Here is a 21,449-nt window from a genome sequence, read left to right as displayed (position 1 = left end):
GCCACCTTATGAAGAAGGGGAGCAGGTATTATTTCTATTTTTCAGATGAAGAAATAAGACTCCAAGAGGTTGGCCTGCCTATAATAGCACAGGTAGCCAACCGTTAGTTTGGGACTAGGACCTGAATTCTGGTAGCTGTTTTCTTTTAGATGGAGTTGAAACTGGATTACTGTAATTTTAAGTTATGGTGAGCGGTGTCCAAGAAAAAAGGTTTGTGTTTAAAAATAAGTGCAAATGTAGATAAAGGAAGTGGTGCCTAACCAACAATTCTTTATACACTTGGCAGATGTGGTTGACGTGGCTTTTGTCTCATCTCACCTCTATAGGCTATTCCTAAAGTAGTCTTTGGTTGCCTCTACACGTTTGAGGCTTTTTTTTTTTTTTTTAAATTTTTAAAGAGAGACACAGCATGGGCAGGGGAGGGGCAGAGAGAGGGGGAGACATAGAATCTGAAGCAGGCTCCAGGCTCTGAGCTTGGTCAGCACAGAGCCTGACCCCATGAACTGTGAGATCATGACCTGAGCTGAGGTCAGACACTGGACTGAGCCACCCTGAGCCACCCAGGCATGCCACACATGTTCGAGTTTTAAGATGGAAGCCTGGGATTTAATCAGGCAAAAACATACACAGGGAATGGAGTTTACTATAAAACAATAAAATATATATATATATATATATATATATATATATATATATATTACAAATTTGTTACTCTTGGGTTTCTTTATGTTAAAAATAGGCTTTTAGGGCAAAGAGGCATAAGTGAGGCAATGTCAGTGAGTGAAGGACAATGAAGATGCAGAGGTTAGAAAAAGTTAGGAGACAGCATTGGTGCCTCAGGGCCTTGCCCAATCATCTTGGCCTTACTACTGTGTGGGGAAAATGCTTAGGAATTCCCTGAGCTTGCACCAATGGGTTAACAAGGCATAAAGAAATAGAAAGCCACAGGATGTACACATACCAGATTAGGTAAAACAGATTAGGTGAATAGGGCAAAGATCCCCAGTATAGGACAAAGGTATAGGAATAAGAAATCTCAGGATGGAAACATCCAAAATTAGGTAACCAAGATTAGGTACTAAGGGTAGAAGTACACCCCCCCTCCTCCCTACCCCCCCCCCCAGCACCTTAGTACAATAGCAGAAAGCTGCTTTCACAGGAAGGAGGGACCAAAATAGGCAAACAGGTAAACAGGGCTATAGACCACAGAAGGGCAAAGTTGCCCAGAGCAGAGCTAATTAGCAAAAGAAAGGTGCTTTGTTGACCCTGAGGTAGCATGCTCTGTCTTGTCCCCTAGGCTAGCTAAAATAAAATGATGTGGCACCTCATGCCTGCAGTAAACAACCAGCTGCCTGGCACCAGGACTTTGTTTTGTATTGACCCAAACCCCTAACATTGCATATGTTCAAAATCCCCTTTCCCCCACGCGCATGAGTTAATGTTCACGATATCATTGTCTCTTTGTGCACATCCATCACGCTTATAAGCCTTCTGATCCTAATAAAAACAGAGCAAGGACCCTTACTCGGGGCTCTTGTCTCCTCCTGGATATTAGCCTCTCTTGCATTTCAATCCTGCGTCTGCTCTCTTGCTGGACAAGAGAGAACTCCAGACCCAGAGTCTACGACAGATATTGAACCTGGAATAATTTTGCTGTAATCTGTGAGGCTGGCTCCAGGCAAGTTTGAGAAAGAAGGAAACGTTTGTTATTTTGTAGTTTTTCCAGGTACTACCTCCCTCTATATAGCCAGAAATCCTTTCTAGACCCCTTATGCAATCTCCTAATCACTCCTAAGGGCTCTACCAGTAACCCTTTACCCACTCCATGCCCTGAAAGTATTTTAGGCCTTTTCTCCTTTTCCATCGTGGTTTCACTGCCAGATAACTGTGCTCCAGTGCCCAGTGGTACCATTGTGTTACTCTGATTATACCTCAAGTGGCTGTGTTATCTTTATGCTCGTATTTGTAGGAAACTGTGAGATAGCTTTGTGTTCTCTTTCTACTTTCTCTGTGTGCCAGTAACTTGGTGTGTACAATCTTGAACTATTGCCTTTAGGTGATAACTTTTAAGTCCAAAATCAACATGTCTGGAAATTAGACTTATGGTTTTCACCCAAACTTGATCTTCCTTTTGTGGTCTGTCAATTCATTTCTCAGTAGAGTAGGCTTGATATTTGCTCAATTTTATATAGCAAGAGCCATATTTCCAAAATTTCCCTCATATCCCTAGATTTCTCCAATTCCCTCAATTGGAATGAATCGCTCTCTTACCTCTGTACCTTGGAGCCCTTTGCTCAGATCTATAGGAGAGCAAACCGAATTGTATCTACTGGTGGTCACTTCTGAGGATGTGTGCATCTCTTCTCAAAGAGCCTGCAAGACATAACCTATCTTTTCTCTGCCCTGTTATCTAGGTCCTAGTATAGCAAGTGGGGGAGCTAGTGGAATGGGCTGGAGTGTCACAGGTTATAGGAATTAGTCTCTAGTAAAGCTTGTTCCTCAACTTAGCTAGGCTCTCAAATGTGTCCTTAGGAAGAACTCTCCCCCATTCTTCTCTGCAGGTATTCCGATTGTGAGTATGCTGTTCTTTAGACATCCCTACCTGCCACTCCTTGGCTTACTCTCAGGAAATAGCCTTGCCTTCATTCTGAAAATTGAGAACACTGAGGAAAAACTTCCTTCCTACACAGTACTCGTTAGGCCAGAGATTTTTTTTTTTTTTTTTACCCAACTGTGCATCTTTACTATATGATGAGATGCCTTTTCTCTCTCTCTGTACTGTAATTTCTTCATCTGTAAAATTGAGATAATATTAGTACCTTTTCTAAGTGGTTATTTTAAGGATTAAATGAGACAACCTATCTAAACTACTTAGCACAGTGCCCGGCACAGTGAATATTAATTAATGTTGCTACTAATAACTTTCTTTCTTACCACCTACAACTTTTTCTCTTAGCCCATCTTTTCTTCTTTTTTTCTCTTTCTATCTGGGGCTAATTCCACCTCACCTGTGATTTGTTCCCTACTCTGTCTTCTCAGCTATGAAGCACCTCTCACCCCACTGCCCTGTTTCTTAATCTTTCCTCTCTATTGACTTCTCCCTCCACATACAAAGAGGTTCCAATTTCTTCATCTTAAAATAACCCTCCTTCAATGCTGCAACTCTTTCCCCTCCCTATATTACTCCCAACCTTTTCCAGCCAATTTTCTCAAAAGGCCAGTGTACACCTACTGTCTCTACTTCCTGACAGTCTCAATTCACTGCAATCCCAATTCCTTCCATTTCCTTGATAACACTCTTGCCAATGTCCCTAATAACCTCATGATTGCTAAATCTGGGGGCATTCTAATGTCTTCCTCTGGAGTTCTGATGTTTCTGGTCAACCCATCTTTGAAATTCTCTCTTCTCCCTCTGCTTCTGTTTTTCCACTTTGTTTGGGGTTTGCACATCCCTGGCCAGTTCACCTTAGTCTCCCTGTGGGCCACTCTTTTCTACTCCATGTTTAAATGGAGTATCTTCCTTGTTCTTGGTCCCAGTCCTCTGTTCTCCCTCCATTCCTCAGTGACCTCACCTATCTAGAGGTCTCAGCCACTACTTTTCTCCTGATGACTGGAACATCTCTATTTCACATCTGAGGTTCTCTACAGGTTTCTTTACCACACGACTCCTCTAAGACATCAGTGCTAATGAGCTTTGTGGCTCTTTGGCAGAGGGAATGACAGTGTCCAGGGTTTCTCATTTATTTGACCATGAAAACTTGTTTTTTCTTTCTTTCTTTCTTTCTTTCTTTCTTTCTTTCTTTCTTTCTTTCTTTCTTTCTTTCTCTCTTTCTTTCTTTCTTGGAGAGTCTTGCAGACTAGTGCTCTGGGAAGCACACTTTGAATGATGTTCCATTCCTTACTATTCCCAGTCTGATTTATCGGTGTTTTCCTCTGGGTGCCCATAGGCATTTGCACACATTCTATTCTATCCTCACCACACTGTACTTCTTGGAATCTCCCACCTGCAACTTGAAGGCAAGACTTGTATCTCTTTGTATCCATTGCACAGTGCCTGGCACACAGTTTGCATGAAAATACCTGATGAGTGAATGATGCAGGAATGGATGGTAACATACTTCTTCCTCCTGTAGCACAGAATATTATACAGCACATTGAAGGTGGTACTAATTGGGCAGTACTTGATCCTGAGGGTTGGTCTTGGATGAGTCTTGTGTTAAAGGCTATAGCAGCTGAAAGAAAATATGAGACAAACTCTCTTTCCTCAAGGAAGGCAAAATAAATTCAAATAAAGCCATGTGAAAATATTTAAGGGTTAACCTGTATGGATGTAAGTATTATGGGTACTCTGAGTTTGTAGAGGTCACTGAAGTCTGGAGAAGTCAGAGTTGCTAAAGGGTTTTATATATGGCACCTTAGTAAGATTCTTCTGGCAGTAATGTAGGTAAGAATAATTAAAAAGTGGGCACCTGGAGAAAGTTATAATGACCAGGAGTGAGGAGATGTGGCCCAGCATAAACTGTGGTGGTGGGAATAGTGAAGAAAAGGCAATTCCTTTGCTGCTATAACTTGGTGATGGTCAGAATGGAAGTGGAAGGACTGGAGACAAGTAAAAGATGGTTTTCAGGTTTCTATCTGAGCCTGAGAAGAACAGTGGCAGCACCAGCAGATTTGAAGAAATTATTTATTGCAGGTGCAGCCAATGCATGCACTTGGAAGTTGCAACTCTAGAATATAGTGAGAAGACTGTAAAACTAATTACTATGCAAGGTATAGACCATACAGAGATTGTAAATGTAACGAGTATATCCAAGAAGTGAGCTGACATCACTGACTTGATAAGGTCTGTAGAAAATAATGACTAATAGCTGGCATAAATTTCAGACCAGGCTTGCTAAAAATGTTATGCATGACAAACCATGAAAACAGTAATGAGAGAACAGTTCATGATTTCACATAAGCAAGCAGTAATCCATTTTGTGATCCACTAATCTTGCTGTTTGCTGCAAGTTCTCTGTCTCCCCAGCCAGGAGAGAGATTAATAGAACAAAACATGTCTTGACCGGATATGTCTTCAAAATACTTGGTATTTCCATGATAATTCAGTACAATGAAATCTGCTGGCACTGTAAGTTAATACTTAACAGAACTACTTGAGTAAATTAATGAAACAAAACCCAGTATGTTTTAAAGCCCAAGACACAGGTTAAAAGCAATGCAAGTGAGGTCTGGCTTTGCTGGAAACTCAGACTTTCAGAGTCCTGAATTGAACCTTATTAACTCTGACTTTGCGCTTTTCATCTAAGCTTCTTTTTCATCGTTTGTTGAACACCCCCAGCATGCTTACACCCACTAAGAGCATGCCAAGGATGCAGTCTTAGAAGGTCACTTCTAAAAAAAAAATGGAAAAATGTACAAAGATGGTTCTTTCCTGGATTTAAAAAAAAGCTGAAAGAGGATAGTGAGGATTATTCATGAAATCTAGGGTGGGAAATTTATACCTAAACTCATAAAATTTACGTATAAAATCTGTCCATTTATACAAATACGACATTGTGTTCAAATCTGTCTATAATGTTGCCAATTCAAGTAAAATAGCAAGGGCAGAGCTGTTAATATCTCATCATCCACCATATACAACTTTCCTATCATCTTCTCAAATGAGAAATACAGGAGTACCTTTGGAAGCATCGTAGTTCTTTCCATGTGCTGAGTTCCTTCCTTTCCTTTTTCCAACATTCTTATAAATCTGCACCCCTACCCTCCCTTCATCCTAACCAAGAAGTAATGGACTCGTTGCTTCTTCTGTTCTACCATTTGTATATCATTAATTCTCGTTCTTTCATGCAGGGAATGAGCTCACAAACCTTGGTCACCCACCTTGATTATGGGTTCCACGTATAGAAACACTGAATTTATATGTGCACATTGAGTGTGTGCAGTAGGTTTTCTAGGTCTGTTTATAAGGGTCAGTTATGCACAACTGACTGAATTTATGGCTAAAAGAAAAAGGTTTGATTACACAGATTAAGCTTTAGTCTCATATTCAAATGTTAAGAATATGCTCCCATGACCTTCATCCAGGACATTAATAATTACACTTCAGATTGACCATTTTGGGCCACCATTCACCAAATTATTCATTAATGATCACTGTTCTTTGGGTGCTGGCCTTGGTTATTCATATCTTGAGCACTTACTCTATGGGACCTTAAAATTAAGTCAATGTGTCCCAAAGGGATATAAGTAGGTGTCGGGGGAAATCATTCTATGGATGAACACACTGTATTATACAAAGTTGCAAAGAATTTCAGAACCTTTAATAAGTAAATGGGCAATGTGACTTTTCAAGGCAGCAGAATTATAGTGGGAAGTGTTTCCCAAATTTATGACAGGAGAACTATATAAACATGCTCTGTCCCCAGAAGAACTAGCATCCTACAGAATTTACACTGGGAAACCTCCAACTATCTAAATTTCCAAAGTGGCAGATCCCTGCAATCCACATTCTTTTCCCCTCTTCTGCCCAAGGGAAAAATGTAGAACATTCCATAGGCCTCTGGAAAATGCCAAATGGTTGTTTGGTGTTGGGCCAACTTTCAGTCAGGCACCAGAACCAGATGTGTAACTACCAAACTGGAATGGTCACCTATTTAATTAGTTCTAGGGGAGAATGAAGGAATCCAGACTCAATGTAGACAGTTTTATCAATACACTTGGTGTGTGTGTGTGTGTGTGTGTGTGTGTGTGTGTGTGTGTACTTTACAACTGTATGGAATCTTCAACTTAAAAAATATTTTATATTAAATTTCCCATTTAGGGGCGCCTGGGTGACTCACTCAGTTAAGTGTCCCAACTTCGGTTCAGGTCATGATCTCACGGTTCATGAGTTCAGGCCCCACATCAGGCTCTGTGTTGACAGAGTCTGGAGCCTGCTTCTGATTCTGTCTCCCTCTCTCTGCCCCTCTCCCACTTGCTCTCTCTCTCTGTCGCTCAAAAATAAACATAAAATTTTTTTTTTCCATTTAGCACTCTAGATACTTCAACACTCTAGCTTAAGGCTAAAGCCAAAAGCTTTGCCTAAACCAATTAGCAATTATTAGTCATAGGCTGAGAAAGGGAATGTGAAATAGAATATAAAGATTTATTAGTTTTTCTACAATCATATTAAATATTTGTGAGCATTTGAACTGTGGCTGAAGCAGACTTACCTGTTATTTTTCTCTTATTTGGATAGCCTGTTATTATGTTATAAAATGAACCTATTTGGTGTCATTTCTCTTGAAGAAGTCATTTTAATTATTATCTTAGCAAGGAATTGGTACTTTCCTGATGGGTTAATATATTATTTTATTTTATTGATTTGTTTCAGTATTATTATTTTTTTTGAGAGAGAGAAAGAGCAAGTGAGAAAGGGACAGAGAGAGGGAGAGAGAGAGAGAATCTCACAAAGGGCGGGGGGGGGAAGTGGGGGAGAGGGAGAGAGAGAGAGAGAGAGAGAGAGAGAGAGAGAGCACAAGAAGTGGGGCTCGTGTTCACCCGAAGCAGAGCTTGTACTCACCTGATGGGGGACTCGAACTCACAAACTGTGACATCGTGACCTGAGCCAAAGTCAAATGCTTAATGGACTGAGCCACCCAGGCACCCAGTTTTAGTATTTTTATGTATATCAAAACTAAAATAAACTGGGATTGTCCTTTCTCTTCTTTTTAGCGTTAATAGCCTTTTGCTAGTTTTAGGAAGCCTTGTTTATCTTCCAAGGGGTAAAATAGAATGAAAACAACATGTTCTTAAGAATACTGATATTTTTACAGGACTATTAACTTTGAACAGTACTTTCATTTGCACTACTTCAACCGAATTTAACAATAGCGCAACAGGGAAACAAGATTAAGATCTCTACCCAAAAGCTAAGTACTGTGAATAAAGGTAAGGAAAAGAAGAGAGCACAAGCAGTACTCGTGGAGCTTCAATCCAGGTCTTCTGACTCAGAGTTTTGAGTTATCTCTATAAAAACATGTTTCTTTCCCTCTCTAGTATTGCCAGCTGTATAACATCAGACCCTCATGCTAAATATGATCAGCAGTTAAAAATAGACATCAGCCATTGCCACCCCTGATCCAATGTTTGCTTTCTACTCTATTTCACCAAAGCCAACTGCTGTACCTAACTAAATTATTTTAAGATTTAGAGATAAAACAACCACCACCTAGAAACCATTAAAAAAGAAAAACAACATGGTCAATTATAATCACTTTTCCTTCTTTGTTTTGGGGAGTATGTGTGAGATTTTCCTCTCTCTTCCTCTAATATATACAATTGAAGAATGGTTTTCCTCTTTATATCCATTTTAAATTGCATCTTATTTCTTACTTATCTTTCTCTCATCTTTTTTTTTTTTTAATAAAATGAAAACCATCCTTCATGTTACTCAGGCAGCTCAGCCTCAAGGAGTCTTGTCTAGGTATCAGAGAAAATTACCTAAAATATAACTGACTTTACAATTAGGTTTTATTAAATGAAAAACCAAGGAAAAGAGTTTTAATGGGTTGACAATAGTTTTGAAGTCATAAGATGAAGGAAAATTTGCATATATTCATTTCGATTCCTCTGGAAGTCTTTGGGGAGCTCTGTCCTTAGGCAGAACCTGGATAAGAGAACAGGACTGGTCTTAGATGTAGGTATGTTCTACCTGACCTCTTAACACCCTCTTAGGTGTCTGTGTGCTTGTGGTATCTCTATTTCTGACCTATCAAAATTTGCTGTTAGGAAGAATCTGATATTAACCATTATTCTCTGGTGAGATGTTACCTAGCTTATTCGAGGGTTCGCTTTCATGTTTGTTTAAAACAAGATTTGTTTCCTACGCTACCCTCATTGTCACTTCACACACACACACACACACACACACACACACACACACAAATCATATAGAATAAACTTCTACCTATGGTTAAGGACAAGCCAGTCTGTGGGAGTTCTTCAAAAATAAACACATGAGAAAGGAATTGGACCTACTGCTATGATCAACAACACTGTTTTTCCCTGGGAAAAAGTGTCTGCTAAAGTGAACCTAAGAGGAAAACCCAAATAATTTGGCTGCATAAACATAGTTATGCATACAGTATAAATCAGAGAGGAGAGTCTTTTTATCCTAAACTATTTAATTCTGTGTTAAAGAATAAAAAATATTTCATGGGGGGGGATGTAGTAAATACCTTATTCTTAGAGTGGTACCAAAAAACACCAAAAAAACAAAACAAACAACAACAGAAACCCCAAATCTCCTGTAAAGAGATACCAATGAATTACCCTGACGGGAAGAAAACATCTTCAATATACAACAATATAATTCCACATGTTCTGATAACATCAAGAGGACTCAAAAAGGAATCTGTACCTCAGAATTGTAGGATATCGTGAGAACCATTGGACTGGGAGGAGATAATGATTAATAGTGACTATTAGATTCAGAATGAATAGTCATATGCATCAAACTCATTCCATTAAAAAGAGTTTATTATTGGGGCGCCTGGGTGGCGCAGTCGGTTAAGCGTCCGACTTCAGCCAGGTCACGATCTCGCGGTCCGCGAGTTCGAGCCCCGCGTCAGGCTCTGGGCTGATGGCTCAGAGCCTGGAGCCTGTTTCCGGTTCTGTGTCTCCCTCTCTCTCTGCCCCTCGCCCGTTCATGCTCTGACTCTCTCTGTCCCAAAAATAAATAAACGTTGAAAAAAAAAATTAAAAAAAAAAAGAGTTTATTATTCAAATGATTGTAAAAATGATTCTCTTTTACCAATGAGTAAAATTATCATAAAACCTATTTCTTTCATGATAACTATTATGAAAGTGAGAAGATGTCACTCATCTGTCCATTTTTCTTCTACTATAGTTAAATAATCGTTCTTTGATTTGCACAGTTTATCAATTTTAGAGTTACTTTTGAGTATTAGTTTTTATTTTATTTTTTTTAGAGAGAGTGTGTGTGAGCAGGGAGAGGGGCAGAGGGAGAGAGAGAGAGAAACAGGGAGAGAGAATCTCAAGCAGGTTCCACCCTCAGTGCAGAGCCCAAGGCAGGGCTCGATCCCACAGCCCTGGGATCATGACCTGAGCCAAAATCAAAGTCGGATGCTCAACCAAATGAGCCACCCAGGAGCTCCTAGTTTGTTTGTTTGTTTGTTTTTAAAGATTTTTATTTTTTTAATGTTTGTTTATTTATTTTTGAGAGGGAGATAGATAGATAGATAGAGAGAGAGAGAGAGAGAGACAGAGAGAATGAATCCCAAAGCAGGCTCTGCACTATCAGAGCAGAGCCTGATGTGGGGCTTGAACTCACGAATAGCAAGATCATGACCTGAGCCAAAACCAAGAGTGGGACACTCAACCAACTGAGCCACTCAGGTGCCCCAAGACAAGGTAATTTTAATAATCCCATTTCAAACTGGGAAGCAGAAATTTACCTGTTGTCCTTATGGACTGGTTCTAAGAAAAATGTGCCTTAGCTGAAATATGTTATTTTAAAGCAAGTTATATAACCTATATTTTATGAATTCCTGTAAGGCAAAATGAAATTTTCACATATTTTATGGTGGCTTTATGTATTCATATCTGTAATTCTGGGTTTCTGAAATTTTTTCCTGCATTTTAAGATCATAGATTGGTTATAATAAATAAACTCCCTCAACGATGGAGTAGTCTTTAGAAAATCACGGATAGAACTTGGGATGCTGACTACAAATGTACTTGTAGCTAAGTAGCCAAAGGGCAAATCAGTGGGCACTTCTTCAGATACTGAAGGCTGATTTCCCTGACCTGTTAAAATCACCATCCAGAACTAGCATACAAAGTAGCTCATTCACTGAAATATCTTCACCTCCCTTAGGCTGATGCAGGGACTAGATGTCTTCATGATTATTATTACATCTGGTGTCATGTTTTTCCAGCTGGTGCACTGTCTCCCTATAGGAGGGTTCTTGATGTTCACTCCTCTACCAGCCTCCTGCTTGCTCTCTGGAGGCTCACCCTATGACCCTATTCTACATAGGCAACCTCTTCTAACCTCAACTGTGATTAAATAGATGGACTTAAAAGCTGCTTACAAACCATATGGCTCACCATAAAAATAAAGGGCCAGAACTGAATACAATTAAAATTTCAGTTATGTGAGTTTCAACTCTACCCCATCCTCAACCACACATAAGCAATTACTTTTGATCCAGTAGCTTTGGCCATTTTCTTTCTTTTTCTTCCTATCCTTTTTCTTTTCTTTTCTTTTCTTTTTTTAAGAAATAAGAAATGAATCACCATCTTCTGATATTTAAATCCCTTCAAAAGGAAAATGGGAAATTATCTAACATTTCAAATGCACCATTATTTTGCACACCAGCTTAAAACAAGCTGGATCAGAGGATACATTTGAGGACTATATTCAGAGGGTCAGACAATGTCCTTAAAGAGTGTATTTTAAAGAGGTTGCCCTTTAGGGGCGCCTGGGTGGCTCAGTCGGTTGAGTGTCTGACTCCGATCTCAGGCTCGGCGATTGTCATGATCTCATGGTTGCTGAGTTTGAGCCCTGTGCTGACAGCAGGCAGAGCCTGCTTGGGATTCTCTCTCTCTCTTTCTGCCCCTCCCTTGCATGTGTGTGCTCTCTCTCACAATAAATAAAGAAAACATTTTAAAAAGTCCTCCTTTGACAGAATTAGTTGGCCTCCAAACAACCATCCTCACATTTGTGCCTTGCAGTCTATTGGTGGTTCTACTGAGGGCTCTATTTTGAGGTATGTTTCCTGACTTCATTTCTCTTAGGGGGATCTCTTGACATTAGCTTTGGTTATCTTCCCATGACTTTTTCTCATTTTACTGGACCTGAATACTTTGTGTCCAAACTTCTTTTTAACTCTGATTATATTGACTTAAGTTGAAAAACAAAAGAGAAAAGATGGTTTTAAAAGAAAGAAAAAAATACAAAGAGGGTTGTTAAAAAATTAGGAACAAAAAATAAGAGCATGAAGAAGCTACCAAATATCTTTGTTTGAAAATACAGTCATTTAACACGTCAACATTTTAAAAAGCAGATTTCAAAAACAGATAGTGCTCTTTTAAAAGCATATTAGGGGTGCAGTGGAATCACTGCATGGGTAGTTAGAAGATCATTTTAAGTATTTGATTCAAAGTAGCTTCCATACCTCTTCAGGCTTCAAGGAGATGTGATTGCTGGTGTTGGGAGGTAGTGCCATGGTTCAGTAAGACTAGAGAGAAAACTTCTTTAACTGTAAAAGGGTAAGGAAAGGATGACCATTAGAGGTGTGTACATCCCTAATACACTCACAGTAGCTTTCTTACAGAATAACCTAAGGCAGTGGGGGGTAAAGATGGCTTCCCCTTTCAGGAAAGAAAATAATGGGACAGGGTTGAGTAGAGAGTGAGAGCTGAGGGACACATATAGAGGGGTAACCAGGAAAATTATTTCCACTACAAGTTCTTCTGAATATGGAGTAGGGACTCCTAAAAAAGTATACAATCCTGAAGCAGCCAAAGGTAACTTAGCTGAGTTACAGGTGCCTGGAAACCACTGACTTTTGCCACAATAGCCTCAAACCTGGCTCTCTTTGGGGTTCTGGAGGAGTGTTAGTGCACTCAAAGACTTACTTCATTTCTTTATCCCCAAAGAATATATTTGAGCAATGGAAAAAAAACAATTCCCACCATACCTGAATTACAACAGAAAAGACTTTCCTTTGATAATGTCTCTTGCTCCTGGGTGCTTAACTGCTATTGTTCATACACACAAATGGGCTAATGAGAAAGGTTTAAGAAACCTGCAAGTATGAAAAGGTCAAATGCTAGAATTTGCAAATCAACAATTTCCAATTTCCAAGCTATGATCTCTGCAGCTTTAGAAAAAAAATACCTTGGGAACAATAGGCCCAGGACACTCTTACTACTGATCTAAATGCAATGATCAAAATAACTGCATAAGCCTAAAATTAGGATTGAGCCTGAATTTACAAGGTAAATCAATAATTTAATTAATCAAATTAATGATTAACTAATAAATCACATTAGTCACAAAGTCACATTAAATTAATTTACCCCGGTTATAAGAATTAGGTTTAAGTTTTATTTTTATTTATTTTTGAGAAAGATACAAAGAGCAAGTGGGGGAGGGGCAAAGGGAGAAGGAGACAGAATCCTAAACAGGCTCCACACTATCAGCACAGAGCTGGATGTGAGGCTCAAACTCATGAACCGTGAGATCATGACCTGAGCCCAAATCAAGAGTTGGACACTTAGCTGACTGAGCCACCCAGGTGCCCCATAAGAAATAAGTTTCTGCTCACACATGAATTGGATGTCAAAATTTGATTTTAAAATGTAGGAATCACTTTCAAAATGTTATTATATGAAATTTAAAAATATATATTTCAGGGGCGCCTGGGTGGCGCAGTCGGTTAAGCGTCCGACTTCAGCCAGGTCACGATCTCGCGGTCCGTGAGTTCGAACCCCGCGTCAGGCTCTGGGCTGATGGCTCAGAGCCTGGAGCCTGTTTCCGATTCTGTGTCTCCCTCTCTCTCTGCCCCTCCCCCGTTCATGCTCTGTCTCTCTCTGTCCCAAAAATAAATAAACGTTGAAAAAAAAATTAAAAAAAAAATAAATAAACGTTGAAAAAAAATTAAAAAATATATATATATATATTTCATATGGAATGTATCAAAATATAAAATTAGGACTTAAATATTTTTGACAACTTTGTTTTACCAACAGTGGCACTGCATATTACTTTATGGCAATAGAACTACTTCTCACATCCAGTTGTCTAGGGCTTACCCAGCAAAGATTTTAGCAGACATCTATAGAAATACTGTACTTCAGAACAGCAGTTCTTAAGATGTGGTCTGGAAACCCTTGTGAGTCCCTGAAACACTTGCAGGGCCAAAACTATTTTCATAGTAAGACTAAGATGTTATTTGTCTTTTTCACTCTCACTCTCTCACAACGGTAGAGTTTTCCAATAATTACATGGCATAGGATATCTCAATGGATCGAATTCAGAAGCAGATAGGAAAATCCAGCTGTCTTCTATTAAGCTAGGTATTAAAGAAATTTGCAAAAATGTAAAGGAATGCCATTCTTCTCAGGCTTTTTTTCTGGGAAATACAGTTATTTTTAATAAAAGTATTTCATTTAGACTCATACATATTGGTTTATCATAAAATAATCAATATTTTAAATATTTTTTCAATTCTAATATCTAATATGGTATAAGTAGATAGGTAGGTAGGTATAAATATAAACACAAGGGGCACCTGGGTAGCTCAGTTGGTTAAGTCTGACTTTGGCTCAGGTCATGATCTTACAGTTCATGAGTTCAAGCCTCACATCAGGCTCTGTGCTGACAGTCTGGAGCCTGCTTCGGATTCTGTGTCTCCCTCTCTCTGTCTGCCCCTCCCCTGCTTGTGCTTGCTTGCTCTCTCTCTCTCTCAAAAATAAATAAACATTTAAAAATATACATATAAACAAAAACTCTTGGGGGGATATCAATTTTAAAGATCATAAAAAAATCCTAGATACTTTACTTAAAAACTTCAAATTTTAAAAGTTTACTGCTTTAGAGCATTAATTGATAACTATCAGATTTTAATTTTATATGTACCCAAGAAAATAATTATTTTATTCATTTACTTGTTTTGCCAATTAAAAAAATTAAATCCAAGGTAGTTAATATATAGTATAACAATAATGGTTTCAGGAGTAGAATTTAGTGATTCATCACTTATATATAATACCCAGTGCTCATCCCAACAAGTGCCTTCCTTATTGCCTGTCACCCATTCAGCCAAAGAAAATAATTATTTTAAAGTGATTTTGACTTTGGTTTCCAAAATGTTTGCACACTTATTATTTTACAACAAATCTGAGAGGTAGGCAGGTTAAAAATTACTCCTACCTGTAATATGAAGAAATCAAGAAATAGAATTTTAGATTGCATAGTAAGATAAATAACTTCATTCACTCAGAGGAGTAAGAGAATATAAAGTACTTTCAACTCTACCCTAATGATTTGGCTAGTTAAGTCAGTTTCTCCTTAACCTGTTTAATGAGATTGTGACATCCTGAAAAGTATTGCAACATACATGGAACCACTGGAAGCCTATTTCACATTAAATATTGTCACTTCCTGAGCTAAGTCAGTCTCCTTTAATGGAGCAGACAGCTAACCATAGCTCAATGCTTTCCTGTCATTCAGAAACATTGTTAACCTCTTTTGTAGTTCTTTAGGTCTTCATCATTTGCTGGTACATTTCTTACAACTGCCGACAGGTCTTCAGGTATACCCAGTAGGCTGACTTCCACTTGAGAATGAATTCCAAAGTAGTAGACTTTCCCATGCTAATCCCCTGCTCAAGAACTTATAATAGCTCTCACCAGATCAAGTGTTTATCTTCCACTAAGTTTTCTTTTCTTTTTTTTAATTTTTTTTATGTTTTATTTATTTTTGAGAGAGACAGAGTGTGAGCCAGGGGAGGGCCAGAGAGAGAGGGAGACACAGAATCCGAAGCAGGCTACAGGCTCTGAGCTGTCAGCACAGAGCCCGACATGGGGCTCAAACTTGTGAGCCATGAGATCACAACCTGAGCTGAAGTCGGATGGTCAACTGACTGAGCCACCCAGGTGCCCCCCTTCCACTAAGTTTTCAATGCTCTGATGATTTGGTCTTATATTACCCATTCAACCTTATTTTTTCTTCCTCTCACACCTATTGTATTTTCTAGGAAGACTGTCATCCTTACACCAGCCTATCTTTCACTTCTATAATAGCAATTAAAATTCACTATATTTTTGCTCATTAATCCTTTAATACCCCTGGGAAGTAGTCATTACCATTCCAGTTTTATTAGATGAGTAGCCAAGCCCAGAGATTTTAATATGACAAGCTCAAGACAACATATCTGCTCAATGATAGAGCCAATATTCAAATTCAAGTCTGTCTGGCAGTGAGGCTAGTGCTCTCAGCCATTATACCAAATATATTAGTAAGTCAATTAAACTTAAATAGGCTAAGTGACCCAATATTTTATACTCAGACTGCTTAAAAGAAATCACCTAAGCTGTTTACAGAAGACATATTTAAATACATATAGATACAGAAAGATTAAAAGTTAAAGGATAGGGGGGCACCTGGGTGCCTCAGTTCTTTAAGTGTCCGGCTTTTGGTTTCGGCTCAGGTCATGATCTCACAGTTTGTGGGTTCGAGCCCTGCATTGGGCTCTATGTTGACAGTGCGGGGCCTGCTTGGAATTCTCTCTTTCTGTCTTTCTGCCCCTCCTCCATTCATGCTCTCTCTCTCTCTCTCTCTCTCTCTCTCATGCACTCTATCTCTCTCTCTCTCTCTCTCAAAATGAATAAATAAACTTTAAAAAAAGTTAAAGGATAGGACACAACACATGCTAATGTAACTAAAGTTAAGACAAAAATCATTATTAGAAACAAAAAGGGATATCTGATAATTATAAAAGGTTCAATTCATCAGGAAAATATAATTTTGACATATCTAATATATAGTTTTAAAGTACAGAAAGCAAAGATTAGCAGCAGTACAAGGATAATTAGATAAATCCATAATAATGGTGGAAGATTTTAACATACTTCAATAACTGATAAAAATAAGTAGACAAAATACCAGTTAGGATATCAAAGATTTGAACAATACAAATGATTAGGTCAAATTTGTATTTGGGAAACAAGTACCCCAAAACAAGAGCAAATACAAATCATTCTTTTCAAAGACAAATAAAAACTACTTGAAACAAAATAATAATGAAAATACTGTTATCAAAACATGAATGAAATTACTTAGAGAAAAATTCATAGCCCTAAACACATATATATCAGAAAACATACAAAAAAGGTGGAAAATCAAGGAGTAGGGCATTCATTTCAAGAAATTTAAAAAATAAAAGGTGGAGGATAGGAAACAAGAAGGAATATTTGCAGAAATTAATGAAAGAGAAAGCATACATATGATAGGATCAACAAAGTCAAAAGTTGGCCCCTTAAAAAAGTATTGGGAAAAATTTTCAATTAGCAATAATCACACCGTGGATAAACTTCATTGGCTACAATGCTGCCACCGTGTAAAGTTGGTCCTTTAAAAAGGTAATAAAACTGATAACTGTCTGGCAAACTGATAAAAAAAAAGAGTAGAATAACTAATGTTGGGAATGAAAAGTGGGACATTACTAAAGATCTTACAGCCATTAAAATGGTAATAGGACATTCTATAAAAACTTTATGTCAATACCTTTGAAAAAGTAAATGAAGCAGATAATTTCCTACAAAAACACTGTCAAAAACTGAAACAAGTAGAACCAGAAAATATGAATAACATTAAACTATTTAATCTATAAATAAAAACCTTCCCATAAAGAAAACTCTAGGTTCAGACCATTTCTTTGGTGAATTCTAATGAACATTTAAGAAAAATAATGACCAATTTTACACAAACTCTTCCTGAGACTTATAAAACAAAGGAGCCTGGTTTCACGAGGCCAGCAAAAGCTGACCTGTTCCTATTAGAAGAATAATAGACCAACCTTACTATATACAAAATTTCAACAAAATTGTATTCAGTATTCAGTAATATATAAAAAGCGCTATACTTCATGACTAGATTGGACTTATGCTAGCACTGCAAGGTTGGTTGACAGTGGAAACCTATCCATGTAACTTACTATACTAACAGAATAAAAGAGAAAAATCATTTGATCATCTCAACAGATGCAGAAAAAAAGTCTGACAAAACTCAATATCCATCCATGATAAAAACTCGCAACAAACTAGGATTTGAAAAGGAATTCCTTAATCTGCTAAAAGGTTAAAAAGAAAAAAAAGAAAAACCAGCAACCCACTTTGAACAATAGTGAAATGTTGAGAGATTTTCCTTTGAAATGAGGAACAAGATAAGGATGCTACTTTCACAACTTCTTTTCAACATTGTACTTGAGGTCCTAATCAGCTGGTGTAAGGCAAGACAAAGAAATATAAGGTATGAGGATTGGAAATAAATCAACTATTGTCATTAACAAATGATATAATCTTATGCAGAAGATCTAAAAGAATATATGATAGTTAAGACAGTGTGATACTAGCATAAGATAAATACATCAATGGAATAAAATACAGAGCCCAGAAATAGACTAATGTTATATGGACATCTGACTTATGACAAAGATGGTTAATGTAGAACACTTTTCAACAAGTGGTGCTAAACCAGTTGGCTACTCACATGGAGTATGAAACCTGATCTCTACCTCATAAATAAAAATCAATTCCAGGTAAACTATAGGCGTAAATGTGAAAGGAAAAATAATAAGGCTTCTAAAAGGCAACTTAGGAGATGTATCTTCATTACACATTCACAAACGATGATATCCAAATGGTCAACAAACATATAGAAAACACCCTTGATCTCGTTAGTAATCAGGAAGATGTAAATCAGAACCACAATTAAGATAATACTATATAATAGCTAAAACTATACTGACAAGAGTATATAGTGGAAAATGGCAATTCTCATATGCTGCTGTGGTAGATTGTGTACAATCTCTTTGGAATACAGTTGTCATTTCATTATCTATTAAACAAATGTATACTTGGTGACCTAGTAATACTACTCTTAAATGGATACTTAACAGAAATTCATCTACATGTCCACCTAAAGACATATGCAAAAGTGTTCATAGCAACCTTATTCACAATAGTCCCAAACTGGAAACATCTTGAATGTCCATTAATTATAAACTCTGGTATATATATTTGAAGGAATACTATGTGGCAAAGAAAATGAATGCACTACAACTACACACAATGTGGATGAATATTACAAACAGAATGTTGAGTGAAAGAAACCAGACACAAGAGAACATACTGTAAGATTATACAAATTCAAAAAACAAGTAAGGGATGTATGCTTAATTGTTAGAACCATAAGAAAAACAAGGAAATGTATATTATAAAATTCAGGATGGTGCTTACCTCTGGCAGGTAGGGAGGGTAAAGAGATTGAGAGAGGGCATAGCAGGGATTTCCAGGATACTGGAAAAGTTCTGTTTCTTGAACTAGATGGAAGTTACATGGGTGATCAATCTGTGATAATTTATGCTTTGGTTCACTTGTCTGTTATATTTTATAATAAAAATGTATAAAAATGCAAGAATTCCTTAATTTGGGGATAACTTAGCAGCTCTGTAGGGAAGTAATGGGAATCAGTGCAGTAAAGAAAAACGGTGCATGTTTCAGATGCTAATCTGTCCTATTCAGACTTTTTTTCTTCCTCATATTGGAAGAGATGTCATAAATGCAAATATAAGTCATTCCATTTAAAATTCCTCATGTTCTTGGGTTCACCATGCTCATGTGGTCTGCTCTCCATTGGGATCCATGTTATTAAGGACTAAGTCAGGACTCAGAAAGAACAGGTGTGTTGAGATGGCCCTCCTAAATGTTATACTCACTGAAGTTTTGCTTTATGTGGGAATCATAAACATCTCAATGGACCACACTTCATGTGAAGCATTCCTTCCTTAAAATAAATTTCAAGACACTCTGCTTGGCCTTTGCTCTTGTAAGGAGAGGGGGTGGGGGTGGGGGTAGGAAATACTTCACCAAGGTCACCCACATCACACTTATTTCATCCAACAGTATAATATAGTGCCCCCCCCCACATATATCCCAGCTCCTAATCAGCCTGGTTATGCCATGTAGATGAGGCATTGACTTACATACTTTCCATCTCATAGCACATAGTAATGAATTAGGTACATAATAGGCTCTTAACAAACGCTGTTACTGCCTGTATTTCATTACTGTATACATATTTGAAAAAAAAATCAGTTTTTCCACTGGTATATAATTTTGATTTACATCAACCTTTTCATCACCCAGGAGAAAAGGCTTTTTGTTATTCTGTTGATATGTGCAAAATTTATAATTGCCTCCTGAGAGTTGGTGAGAAGCATATTCATATTTTAATTTGGACAACACTGAAGAAGTCAGTTAACTATTCACTAGTGTTAGGCTAAGCTCTCTGGGAGTCAAGCAAAAATTAATAGACCAGTCTCATTCTAAAACAATTCTGAGAAAGTTGTTGCTTATAACAGCATTTTGGCAAGAAAAATATGAATTTTGCAATTGCAAGCAAATGTGCTAGTTGGTATTTCAATGCTGTTCTAGTAACATCTAAAAAAGGTGTAAGAAGCTTGAGGATTAAAGTGGCTACACTCTCAGACTTCAGGAGGCTTTCTCTTTCAGGCACTCAGCAATTTACTCCTTTCTGTTTTCTTAGCTCCTAATCCAATCTGAAATAGCCAATGGAGAAAAGTAGCAGCTACACAAGAGTGGGGCTCAGTGATTCTAGAGCTAGACTGGATATTTAATGCTGAACTATCTCTTAAGATCTGGAAAGCTGGCATTCAAATCAAGTCCTCATTGTTGCCTGAATTTTTCAGAACTATTAAATAGTTCTTTTGTATTAGTCCAATTAACTCCTGGAATGTCTTTCATAGAGTCTGTGTTATAAAGGTGATTATTTGGAAAGGTGACTTTATTGGGCTTGGGAAGCTTATGACAACCCTTTTTCTTACCGTTCCCAAGACTCATTTTTGAATTGCACATTATGCAATAAGGTATTTTATTTCTATGGTTAGGTCTTAAGGTGCCTTATAAAAAGTCTACCTAATCCACTGGCTGAAGATGGTTGTGGAGCACTGCCTTTTGAGATCCTCCTATTTTCACCAAGTGCGATTCTCCATAAAGTTAATTTGTAGACAAGCGAGAAGTTCTAAGAACAACTGTTAGGTAATTCTATCTGTAGCAATAAAAAACTTTGCCTCCAATAAGGTAAATAAGGGAGTAGCATTCAGTAATGAAAGAGAATCTCCGTTGCAACTCAGCTTTACGCCCTCAGGTAAGTTCATGTCTCTGAGCCTCAGTTTTTTCAACTGTAAAATGGAAATTACATGAGAATCTCCAGGCGCGAAGTAGGCGATGAGAAAATGATAGCTATTTTCTCAAATGGTTACAGACAATGAGTCAGTTTCAAGTTACTTTAGTGACGCTGCTGGGAGGGGAATATAGGGGAGCAGCAGGAGCTCCTTCAGGAAAAGGATGTCCCTACTTAAGTTGTCAGGTCCAGCAGCACCCTGGTCCTAGGCGTCTGCCCCAGAAACCTACTCCAGAGGCCAAGGGGACACCCAACGACACCACCCAGGGTATTTGGACACCTCGCGGACACTTGTGGTTGGGATTCTGGTCCAGCCCAGCTAAGTCTGAGCCAATCCGGGTGCAGCTCAAACTCACCTGCTTGGCAGGTGCTCGCCGTCCGAGGCGTGACCGCGGAGGGCGGGCGGATGTGGTGGGCGGGAGCAGAGAATGTGAAGCTCCCGGCGCATGGC

General features: G+C 38.1%; 1 long non-coding RNA gene and 1 pseudogene across 1 annotated transcript; both read right to left on the bottom strand.

Annotated features, from left to right (window-relative positions):
* Positions 1-8,534: 8,534 nt before the first annotated feature.
* LOC124515519 (uncharacterized) lies at positions 8,535-21,441 on the bottom strand. The gene is made up of 3 exons (XR_006962829.1): positions 21,355-21,441; positions 12,183-12,266; positions 8,535-8,647 (listed from the first exon to the last, which is right to left on the bottom strand). It is a non-coding gene; the product is annotated as an uncharacterized LOC124515519 (long non-coding RNA).
* Positions 16,974-17,140, bottom strand: LOC124516679 (uncharacterized; annotated as a pseudogene).
* Positions 21,442-21,449: the final 8 nt, after the last annotated feature.

Source organism: Lynx rufus, unplaced genomic scaffold, assembly GCF_022079265.1.
Source record: "Lynx rufus isolate CCGP_SWC_20201006 ecotype Redwood Valley unplaced genomic scaffold, mLynRuf1.p SCAF_2, whole genome shotgun sequence".
Classification (NCBI taxonomy): Eukaryota; Metazoa; Chordata; class Mammalia; order Carnivora; family Felidae; genus Lynx; species Lynx rufus.
This window is presented reverse-complemented; position numbering and strand designations above follow the sequence as displayed.